Below are 12,173 nucleotides of genomic sequence, written 5' to 3'. Positions count from 1 at the left end.
AAGCTCATCAAGAGAATGCCAAGAGTGTGCAAAGCAGTCATCAAAGCAAAAGGTGGCTACTTTGAAGAACCTAGAATATAAGACATATTTTCAGTTGTTTCACACTTTTTTGTTAAGTATATAATTCCACATGTGTTAATTCATTGTTTTGATACCTTCAGTGTGAGTGTACAATTTTCAAAGTCATGAAAATACAGAAAAATCTTTGAATAAGAAGGTGTGTCCAAACTTTTGGTCTGTACTGTATATATATATATATATATATATATATAAATACGAGGGGCGATCCAAAAGTAATGATAATCGGTTACTTCTATTGCACACAGAAATTAAAATAAAATGTTTTCTTCTCTCTTAGGTACCCACTAGTCCAGGAAAAAAAAATCACTTAAATAGGCCACGATTCCCGGGAGCTACATTCATTTGAATAGGAACTGCAGAAGAGTGAACATCAAAATGGAAAAAAACGAGCTCAGAGCTGTCATCAAATACCTCTGCTTGAAAAAATTGAGTACCAAAGACATACACGGCGACTTGGTGGAAACATTGGGGGACTCTTCTCCTCCATATTCCGCAGTTGCCCGCTGGGCCAAGGAATTTAAGCTGGGAAGAACATTGATGGAAGATAAACATCGTGAAGGACGCCCATCCACGTCCCTCAATGAAGAAAACGTGAAAAAAGTTGAAGAAGTTGTATTGGCCGATCGAAGAGTGACTATCAGGCATGTAGCTGAGATCACAGGGATCTCATATGGCAGTATTCAAAGAATCCTTGCAAAATAATTGCATATGAGAAAGGTCTCGGCGCGTTGGGTGCCAAAAATGTTAACCCACGAGCAAAAGAAGAAACGAGTTGACAAATGTTAACCGACGAGCAAAAGAAGAAACGAGTTGACATTTCAATAGCAAATCTCGAAAAGTTCCAAGCAGACAAGGAGAATTTTTTGTCACGTTTTTTGACCATGGACGAGACCTGGATCCACCACTTTGATCCCGAAACGAAACAACAATCGATGACATGGAAACGAGCCAACGAACCGATGCCGAAGAAATTCAAAGTGTGAAGCTCATCAGGGAAGGTTATGGCGTCCGTTTTTTGGGACGCTGAAGGAATTATTATGGTGGACTACTTGGAGAAGGGAGACACTATTACGGGCTCCTACTACGCAGAACAGATAAGAAGTTTGCGGGAGGCTATCAAGGAGAAAAGGCGCGGCAAACTGCGGGCTGGAGTGCTGTTTCACCAAGATAACGCGCCGGCTCACAAAGCTGCAGTTGGCATGGCTACCATTCAAGAAGCGGGCTTTGAACTGGTGGAACACCCCCCCTATTCGCCAGATCTAGCCCCCAGTGACTTCTTTCTCTTTCCTCTGCTCAAGGAACACCTCCGGGGCAAGAAATTTGACGACAATAGCGACGTGATAACTGCTGTTGGGGATTTTTTTGAGGGTTAAGATCAAGAATTTTTTTCGAAGGGAATTCTAAGTTTAGAAAAGCAATGGACTAAATGTATTTACTTGTTAGGAGACTATATAGAAAAATAATTTTTTTTTTGACTATATTCATTGTATTTAGTATTGATTATCATTACTTTTGGATCGCCCCTCATGTATATATATATATATATATATATATATATATATATATACAGTAGGGAAAAAAAGTATTTAGTCAGTCACCAATTGTGCAATTTCTCCCACTTAAAAAGATGAGAGAGGCCTGTAATTGACATCATAGGTAGACCTCAACTATGAGAGACAGAATAAGAAAATAAGAAAACAAATCCTGAAAATCACATGGTCTGATTTGGAAATAATTTTTTTTCAAATTTTGGTGGAAAATAAGTATTTGGTCAATTACAAACAAGCAACATTTCTGGCTCTCACAGACCTGTAACTTCTTCTTTAAGAGGCTCCTCTATTCTCCACTCATTACCTTTAGTACTGGCACCTGTTTGAACTTATCAGTTTAAAAGACACCTGTCCGCAACCTCAAACAGTCACACTCCAAACTCCACTATGGTGAAGACCAAAGAGCTGTGGAAGGACACCAGAAACAAAATTGTAGCCCTGCACCAGGCTGGGAAGACTGAATCTGCAATAGGCAAGCAGCTTGGTGTGAAGAAATCAACTGTGGTAACAATAATTAGAAAATGAAAGACATACAAGACCACTGATAATCTCCTTCGATCTCGGGCTCCACACAAGATCTCACCCCGTGGGGTCAAAATGATCTCAAGAATGGTGAGCAAAAAACCCAGAACCACACGGGGTACCTAGTGAATGACCTGCAGAGAGCTGGGACCAACGTTACACAGGCTACCATCAGTAACACACCACGCCGCCAGGGACTCAAATCCTGCAGTGCCAGACGTGTCCCCCTGCTTAAGCCATTACATGTCTGGGCCCGTCTGATGTTTGCTAGAGAGCATTTGGATTATCCAGAAGAGTATTGGGAGAATTTCATATGATCAGATGCAACCAAAGTAGAACTGTTTGGTAGAAGCACAACCCGTCATGTTTGGAGGAGAAAGAATGCTAAGTTGCATCCAAAGAACACCATACCTACTGTTGACCATAGGGGTAGCAACATCATGCTTTGGGGCTGTTTCTCTGCCAAGGAACCAGGACGACTGATCCGTGTACATGAAAGAATTAATTGGTCCATGTATCGTGAGATTTTGAGTGCAAACCTCCTTATATCAGCAAGGGCATTGAAGATGAAACGTGGCTGGGTCTTTCAGCATGACAATGATCCCAAGCACACCGCCAGGGCAAAGAAGGAGTGGCTTCGTAAGAAGCATTTCAAGGTCCTGGAGTGGCCTAGCCAGTCTCCAGATCTAAACCCTATAGAAAACTTTTGGAGGGAGTTGAAAGTCCGTATTGCCCAGCGACAGCCCCAAAACATCACTGCTCTAGAGGAGATCTGCATGGAGGAATGGGCCAACATACCAGCAACAGTGTGTGCCAACCTTGTGAAGACTTACAGAAAACGTTTGACCTCTGTCATTACCAAAAAAGGATATATAACAAAGTATTGAGATGAACTTTTGTAATTGACCAAATACTTAATTTCCACCAAAATTTGAAAAAAATATTTTTCCAAATCAGACAATATGATTTTCAGGATTTGTTTTCTCATTTTGTCTCTCATAGTTGAGGTCTACACATGATGTTAATTACATGCCTCTCTCATCTCATCAGTGGGAGAACTTGCACAATTGGGGCTGACTAAATACTTTTTTTCCCCACTGTATTTTTTCCCCATATGTATATATATATATATACATATATATATATGTTTGCATATACTATATATATGTACATAAATGTACACTTCTCATCATTGAAATTGCAACACCAAGAAGGTTTTATGGAATTTTTATGGTTTTATGGATTTATGGAAATCGCCGGATTGATAAACATGTTAATGATATGCAAATGATGAAAAAAGTGAAACAAAATTTTTAAAACATCTCAATTTATTCAGTATCGAGTATGCGTTTCACACACAGATATACACACGCTTATACGCCTTGGGATGCAATCAATGAGGTTATTAATGGTTGCATAAGAAATATTCTGCCACATTGAATGTATATGGGCACTCAAATTATTAAGATTTTTTGCTGGTAGCCACCTTGGCAATTGCCTATCAAAGACGCCCCAGTTGTGCACAATGGGAGACAAGTCCAGAGATGCTGCAGCACATTTAGGCCAGAAAGGCTGCTTTCAGTACCACAAGCCTGGCTTTGTCTTGTTAAAAAACAGCTCCTGGGACACTTTGGAGAAATGGCCGTATCATTGGTTCCCTGAAACAAATCAATGTAACTCCGAGCTGTTGTTGTACCTAGAATGAAGACTGGAGGGGTCTGACTACCTTACATTTTGCGACCCCACATCATAATGCCTGAAGTTGTGCCAGTGTGAAATTCCCTTGTGAAGGCCTCTTCATTGCCCATGTGGTTTCCTGACCTATCATTGCATCCTAAACGAAAGTGGGACTCATTGTTGAAGAGAATAGACCTCCTGACACGGATACACAGCCGAGGGAGTCACAAAGATCCCACCATTGTTACCACTTTGTCACAGATGACATCGGAGAGTTCACACAGATCTCACCGCTGCCACCCGTTGTGAAGGACACGCAACTCCGCTGCTTCCAATCGTCAGGACAATTGCGCAATTGACTGATGAGTGATGGATGAGACCGTGGATGCTTCCACTACTAGGCTGGTTATTGGGGAATTAACAGTGAGCATATTGTATATACACCTCCGATTCCAATGCATGGAATATATATATATATATACACCCCGTACGGTCACTACCAGCTCCGCAATAACAAAAGAACTACTAGCTGCCACCACCAATCGTTTATACAGGCTGATTGGAGACCCGTTACAGGTAGCGTATGGCTTCAGGGGTGTAGTTTATAGAGCTAGAGGAACACAGCTATTCAGTTTTATATATTTAATCCAGAAAGATAGGCAGTGTTTATAAAAATATACAAGATGATACAAAATGGGAAGAAAACAATACGGTATATACAATTACATGGCATAAAAAGGAATAATGAAAGAAAACTACTACTCCTGGTCACGGAATTGGTTCAGAGCTTATCGGAGGAAAGTACACCGATTGGGAAAATGGACAGAACTCACGGCGAAATATATCTGCCAAGGACTGACAAATGACCCAGAACCAAATATTGTTTTTTATTAGCTCAGGGTTATGCCCACATGCCTTCCCTTGATGAACTCATGTGAGGGTGGATTGTGGAATGTACTTGGTCGTTTAGAATTTTATGAGATCCCCAACTTACAAGATATCTTCTGTATGCGCTTAGTATTCTCAATTTTTTATTTTTTTCTACTTTCTAGAGCAGTAATGCAATTCAAATATCATATATTTCATGTTTGCATGCTATAGCACTACAGAGTGCTACTTTGTTAGTTTTATATGGAGATGGCTACTCTTAGTAAGCACCTATACACACCTGTTTTCTGTTTGGAAGTGACAGTCTTTTGATATTTGTAAACAATCAAACATGGCCTGGTTCACATCATCTATCGGTGCGTTATTAAGTTGGAGGAGTTCTAGTGGCTCCATGGCGATATGAGTGGATGTGTCATGTCCGTCTCTTCACTATGACACTGAAAATGTATATCCCATAAATATCATATCGATACAAAACCCCAATGTTCATATCTGAACAATGGAGGCACAAAGTCTGGAACAATCTCAGAAAAATCCTTTGAATTCAGAATGCTTCTTCCTTGGAACTAAGGCAGCATCTGCACTTCTCCTCAGCCACATAAATAGATCTCAGCCTCGTCGTTTGTTTTGCAGAAAATTTTCATGCTGTAACCATCTACTCACTGCAGGAGGTCCCTGCTTCAAAAAGGAGATCAGATGTTAGTCCCACTTCACAGGAGTGTCAGCTCTTCTCCAGTTATAAGTAGTTCTCCCTCTTTCCGATATGTTTAATGTGAGGGGGACATGTCCCCTCCCTGGAGATGTCTTATGGATTTTAACTTACCTCTATGACACCTCCATTTCAGCTTCCATTGCTCTTTTGCTCTGCACTATGATAGCCTTTGAGAGTGTCTGTAGCTGGATGTCCTGCTCTTAGTCAAATATTGTGCAAACATCTTCTGATGGTTTGTATGTACACTGTTTGACGTCTTAGGCTTGGTATGTGAAGTCCAATTTCACATGCAGTACAGAATGGATCAATCATGGAACCAGTGGTACGGCTATTTCTGCAAAGTGTCTCATGAGCCATTTTTCGACATGACAATGCCAGGCCACAAGTTCCTGAGCAGTCTGCATGGCCTAAATGGGCCACCATGGTCTGCAGCGTCTTGGCTTCAACTGAGCACATCTGGGACATCAATGGTCAGCAACTGCAAAGAGAACTGCCAGAAGCAGATCTCAATTTGGTTGCCGAAATGCATTTAGCGTGGCAGAACTTTCCTCAGACAACCATTAATGACCTCGTTGTAGCTTGCCAAGGTATATAACTGCATGTATTTTTGCTTGTAGTGCTCTTTCTTGACACTGAATAAACTGAGATGTTTTGAAAATTTTGTTACCATTTTTCATCATTTGCATATTATTTGCAGGTCTATCGATCCTGAGATTTCCATATTTTCAGATTTTTTCCTTCCTGTTGTATAGCTATGCCCATGGCTATTTACTGATTTTATACGTAAATCTGCTACCAGATTTTACACTATAAACTACATACTGTGGATTATGAAATAGATCAATTAGACCTGATGAAGCTGGCATACTTGCTTTGGTAATCCACATCAAAACACATGCGTAATCTTTTTTTAAAGTAAGTACATCAGGTCTAAGAGATCTATATAGCAATATATTGTGAAAAATAGTGACCAATCCCCTTTAAACATGTTGAATAGTTTTGCCATAAATATCTGGCTGGTGGGCAGTGACTGCTAAGAACCCACTCACCCAAGAACACAAGGTACAGACATATGCCATAGCTGTTTGTGATGCGAAAACCTACTAAAGTCACATTTTTAACCAAAATCAAGTGATCAAGTTTCAACTTGAATTCTAAATTATTTGCATTATACAGGTTTACTTATTTTTTACGTTTTCTCCATCTGAAGGAATCTTAGGGTGAGTTAATATTCTGCTTTGCACTGTGTACAATAAGGACAGTGTTAATGTTCAATGACTAAAAATATAAAATATATTCAGTAATCTGCAATATCATATACATGAGTACCATTTTTATCATGCAGCTCTTTCACTAATTGTATTTACAAGTGTACTACTTGGGTGTTCAGATCTCTAGGTACCATGCAAATGTGTAGCAGCTGCCCAGCCAGATGTCCAAAACCCACTATACTGGGAGGCAGCCTCTAGCAGTTGACTGCCTTGGGCTTCTCTATCTGAGAGTAATGGAATGTATCATTATTAGTTTGTTATTAATAAGTGCTCTATTAATTACTTTTAATAAATATTTAGGAAACAAGGCAGCAGTTGGTGGTTTTGGAAAAATCTTAGTTAATCATCTGCCTGCACTGTGCATAATGTAACGTTTCAGAGAGCTGAGTTCAATGTGTCCAAGTGTGGGCTACATGAAGTCTGAGTCTTGCTGTGTAAAGCCTATTAGCATATGTCTCTGCAGTGGGTTTTCAATGGCAGAGCTCCAGTAATTACTGTTCATTAGTATTCATTAGTAACCAGGCTTGCCTGGTATAGAGTTCATGTTGAATCATTTCTGCTGTAACATGTTTGATATGGGCTGGATGCAGAGGTCAGTGTGCAGACATTAATTAGGACTGATAGTCAAGAAGTATTTTATTTTCTCACATAAGGATTTGAAAATAACATTCGTTTTCCATTCTTCCATAATTTATCTTCAAAAATGAAAAATAAGGACCATAAACAGATTTTTACATATAATAATTCTAAAATGTATTCTATCTCGAAGTGCCCAGCAATGATAATAAACATGAAATAAAGATGAGTAGCTGAATGTATATATTTATTACTGTCTTATGATAAGAATGATATATTACCTATAGAGTTGGGTGCATCGTTTGAAATTCAAATTTGCCAGCTTCTCTGAATTTGCCCCACAAATCTGATTTCTGGCAAATAAATTCACTGCGAATAGCAATACTGAAAAAGACTCTAATTCACAGGAAAATAGGTGCATAACACTTGAGTTCTCCCAGGACTATATTCAACCTTTTTAAGCTATTTAATGCAAAAACAGCCGTATTAATGTTCAAGTGACCTCAACCTACCTGACTAGGGGAACATGCATGGTAACCAGTGGTAACCAACAACAATATTTTGGTGATGCGTATGGGTCTAATATTGGACTGCTACAAGGAAGTTGTATTTAAATTATGTTTTAATTTCTGGATTATGAAGATTTTTCTTAAGGCTTTAAAAAAGATATCTTCCCTGTCTCACAATGCAGAAAACACACTTTCTGTGACACACAAGCCTTAGTTCCAGGATTTTAGTTCAGTAAGGAAACAATCACTGAGGGGATTCATTCTTGTTTGCAGTATGAGAAGCATAAAAAATGCTGTTGTTAAAGTGGATCTGTCAGTAGGATCAACCCTCCTAAGTCGTCTATATGGGCACACAGGTCATAGGAAGCTGAATAAAATTATACCTTGATATCTGCAATCCGATATGTTATTCCAAAGTAATCTACATTTTTTTATATGTCATTTAGCCATTCAGGACTATTGGCCAGACACAGATCTCCCTGAGAATCTGCCTTCAGAGCTTATTTTAAATAGAAGGGGGAGTTACCAGTGTTTCAATTAAGTCACATGACTGCATATAAAAAGAACATGTTGGCGAAGTAGGGTATCTCAGAAGTGATAAAGTTCACAGGCAGAGATGTACCACACACAGCGGCAGACCACATGGATGCTATGGGTCCCGTGAGATGTGGGGGTCCTGTGCCAGTGTTGTCAACAGTCTGTAAATTCACAGACAGTCAGAAAAAAACTGTTGATTTTTTTCTGCTGGGTATAGTGTCCAGCAGGTAAAAACACTCTCTGTGCTTTTTTTTTCTGTATAAAGTTCTTACCAGTGTTCGGAGGCAGTTGGAAGGCAGAGCTTGATTATGACAGACAGCCTGGGAGAGTAACCAATCTAAATCACAGGACAGAAGGGGTGGGACTTTCAGTCATCCAATCCCCTCTGAGCTCACTCTCCTGCAGTACTACTAGCCAGTATTGTCAAGGAGAAGCAGTGCATGGACTCCGGGGCTCCAGGCAGCAGTGATGGGAATGATACTATCAGTGAGTAGAGCAGCTGGCTCACTGACCATACTGCTATGTTCTGACGCCTTCCTACATTTTAGCTATAAATCTTGATAAGCAGTGCTTTGTGCTCTGTGCCGGTGACCCCTCCATCACCCACTGCAAAGAAGGAATCCCTATCTGACCCACGACAGGACACAGCAACTCCAGTGTGGGAAGAGACATCATCACAGAGCACAGTGTGCTTATCAGTATATATAGCTAAGGTATATATTAATTTCCTAGAGGTGTCAAATATATAAATGTAATTATATAATTTATATATATATAATATATTTATATGTACAGTGGGGGAAATAAGTATTTGATCCCTTGCTATTTTTGTAAGTTTGCCCGCTGACAAAGACATGAACAGTCTATAATTTTAAGGGTATTATAACATTGATAGATAGAATATCCCCCCAAAAAATCAAGAAAATCACATTGTATAAATTCGATATTTTTTTTTGCATTTTGCAATGAGAAATAAGTATTTGATCCCTCTGGCAAACAACACTTAATACTTGGTGGCAAAACCCTTGTTGGCAAGCACAACAGTCAGACATTTTTTGTAGTTGATGATGAGTAGAGATGAGCGGTGTTCGACTCGAACTGTTCGCAAATCTCAAATTCGAGCTGTTTTGGGCGGTGTTTGAGCCGTTCGACGAACCCGAACGATTTGCAAAAAATCCGGCTGTTCGAGGTTATGTACGATAACTTTTCGTGCACCAAAATCGTAACTGGATTTTTTCACAGTAATACTGTTAACCAATGTTAATAGACAGTTTCAGTGTAGAGTGGGCGGGGGAAGGGGCAGGGGATGGATCTCTGCAGAAATAATGCCGATCTCCATTTTTTTTTTCTTTCCCACATTTACAGTCGGAAGGTGCAGTCTGTCAGCCTATCAGCAGCGCACACACGCAGCGAAGTGCTTTTTTTTCACACAAGCAAGGGCATGTGTCATTCGCTGTGTATGTCACATGTACCTGCCCTATAAGACCCAGCCATTTTCCCCGTCGCTACCTTTTTCTCACTGCTGCAGCTGAGTGTTAGATGGCACCGCTGCTGCTGTGGGCGCTATACTTTGTAACTGTGTGAATTGCAAGCGAATTTGCTCTTAAATAGGTTTAGGGAGTAGGGACTAGTTGGAATTGCAACCCTTTTGAGGGCTAGGTTACAGCAATTCCCAGCACTTTTTGTCAGGTTGGTCTGTGCTAGTGCTGTGCAAGTGTTTTTCACAGCATTTGGCTAAATCTACCTAAGCCAATCCTTTTGGGCCTCTAGCAGTGTGTGTTAGTCAGTGGAGTAGCCTACCTGTGTTGCAAGCTACACCACCTGTGTATCTAATACCAATTTTTTACTGCACCTAGCCCAGTAAATACTTTTGGGTCTGTAGCAGTGTCTGTTACTCATTGTAGTAGCCCATCTGTACCAAGCTACACCACCTTTGTATTTAATAACAATTTTTTACTGCATCTAGCCCAGTAAATACTTTTGGGCCTGTAGCAGTGTCTGTTACGCATTGTAGTAGCCCATCTGTACCAAGCTACACCACCTTTGTATTTAATGACAATTTTTTACTGCATCTAGCCAAGTAAAACCTTTTGGGCCTGTAGCAGTGTCTGTTACTCATTGGAGTAGCCCATCTGTACGGATATGCAGCGATACTAAATAACCAATGGTGTCCAAGCTTATGGCCTCCGTATTGGGCAGAACAAGTGCTGACAAAAAAACAGACACTCCTGGAACTCTTCCCAATAGTGGTAGCAATAGAAATATGGGGCGCGCGCCTGGCTAACAAAAATATACGCTTCATAACAAAAAACACCAGCCTAGCGCACTGCATTAATAAGATTGAAAAAACAAGGGGAAAGGGAAAGGGAAAACGTATGTCAGCTCACCATGTAATAGCCAGACTCATCCAGTCCCAACGAAGTCTTGCAGCGGAGACGCCCAGGTCTTGGGCTACCAAGGTTCAAGTAATAAGAAAGCAAGCAAAGATGTCTCCAGCAGGACCAGGGTTGTATATATCTTGTTAAAGCTTCACTTTTAATTTCAAATTGTAAAAGCCAAGGATGAGTTACAGAATGAGCAATATAGCGGCTCTTAGGTACAGCACATTCCAACGCGTTTCGGCTAAACATTATTCATGGAAATTTTACAATTTGAAATTAAAAGTGAAGTTTTAACAAGATATATACAACCCTGGTCCTGCTGGAGACATCTTTGCTTGCATTAATAAGATGGCATCATCGTCTCTCCCAGTGCTAGGCCTACTACGCCGGCTAGCATTCCTGTGCCTAAAACACAATGTATGGGTCCGCGCTAGCCACGATGCTGAGGGGTCTAACGCTGCTGCTAACGCTTTATCACAATTCAATTGGCAGATTTTCACAGAGCTCCTCCCCAACACCCACCCATCGGGCAACAGTTGCCCACCCTCCCTATGGGATCTAGTGGCGAATAGTTGATGCCATTAATTAGAGCGTCAGTTGCCCCGTCGACATGGCAAGCATATGGTAAGGCATGGGAAGAGTGGACACGACTAGTAGCAGGCAGACGGGTTGACCAATGTGAGCAAGCCAGATTACAAGTCACCATAGAATTTCTCTACCAGCTAATGATGAGGGGCATATCAGAGGCGTCAGCGCAGTGGTGTCTGACCGGAGTAGCATTTCACTTCCAACTACTGAATTGGGGAGATGTGACAAAGAGATTCATCATCAGACAATCCATAAAAGGGTGGAAAAGGGGTCAGCCAAGTCCGGAGTGTAGACGTCCCGTCCCGTGTCACTAAAACTGATTTCTCACATCATATCCCTAACACCATTAACATGACACTCACAATTTGAAGCAACACTACTGTCTACTGCTTTTGCGATCGCCTTCTTCGGGGCGCTATGCATAAGCGAATTAGTCCCTCAATCCAAAATTACCACCAGTGGAGGCTTATTACACCAGGACGTAGTCATAGCCAATAATGCAATACATCTATGCATACGCAAATCGAAAACGGTTCCAGCGGGCAGGGGCACTTGGGTACTTCTACAACCCACAAACGGTACACTGAGTCGGGTAACAATAGTAAAAACATATCTAACCATCAGATCACAAAGTAATTTCTTCCTATCACACATTGATGGAATGCCATTATCAAGATACCAGTTCCAAGCTATATTTAATAAATGCCTAACATCGGCAGGGAACCACCCGAAAGATTACGGGACACACTCATTCCACATAGGCGCGGCCACGGAAGCAGCAAGAGCAGGACTGTCAGAAACGGAAGTTCAGAGGATAAGGAGATGGCGATCCACATGTTTGGCGAGATACATAAGACCGGACTTGTTATCCTAACGTGGTT

This window comes from Phyllobates terribilis, unplaced genomic scaffold, assembly GCF_046119375.1.
Source record: "Phyllobates terribilis strain yellow unplaced genomic scaffold, ASM4611937v1 Scaffold_2__4_contigs__length_985480577, whole genome shotgun sequence".
In the NCBI taxonomy this organism is placed as follows: domain Eukaryota; kingdom Metazoa; phylum Chordata; class Amphibia; order Anura; family Dendrobatidae; genus Phyllobates; species Phyllobates terribilis.
This window is presented reverse-complemented; position numbering follows the sequence as displayed.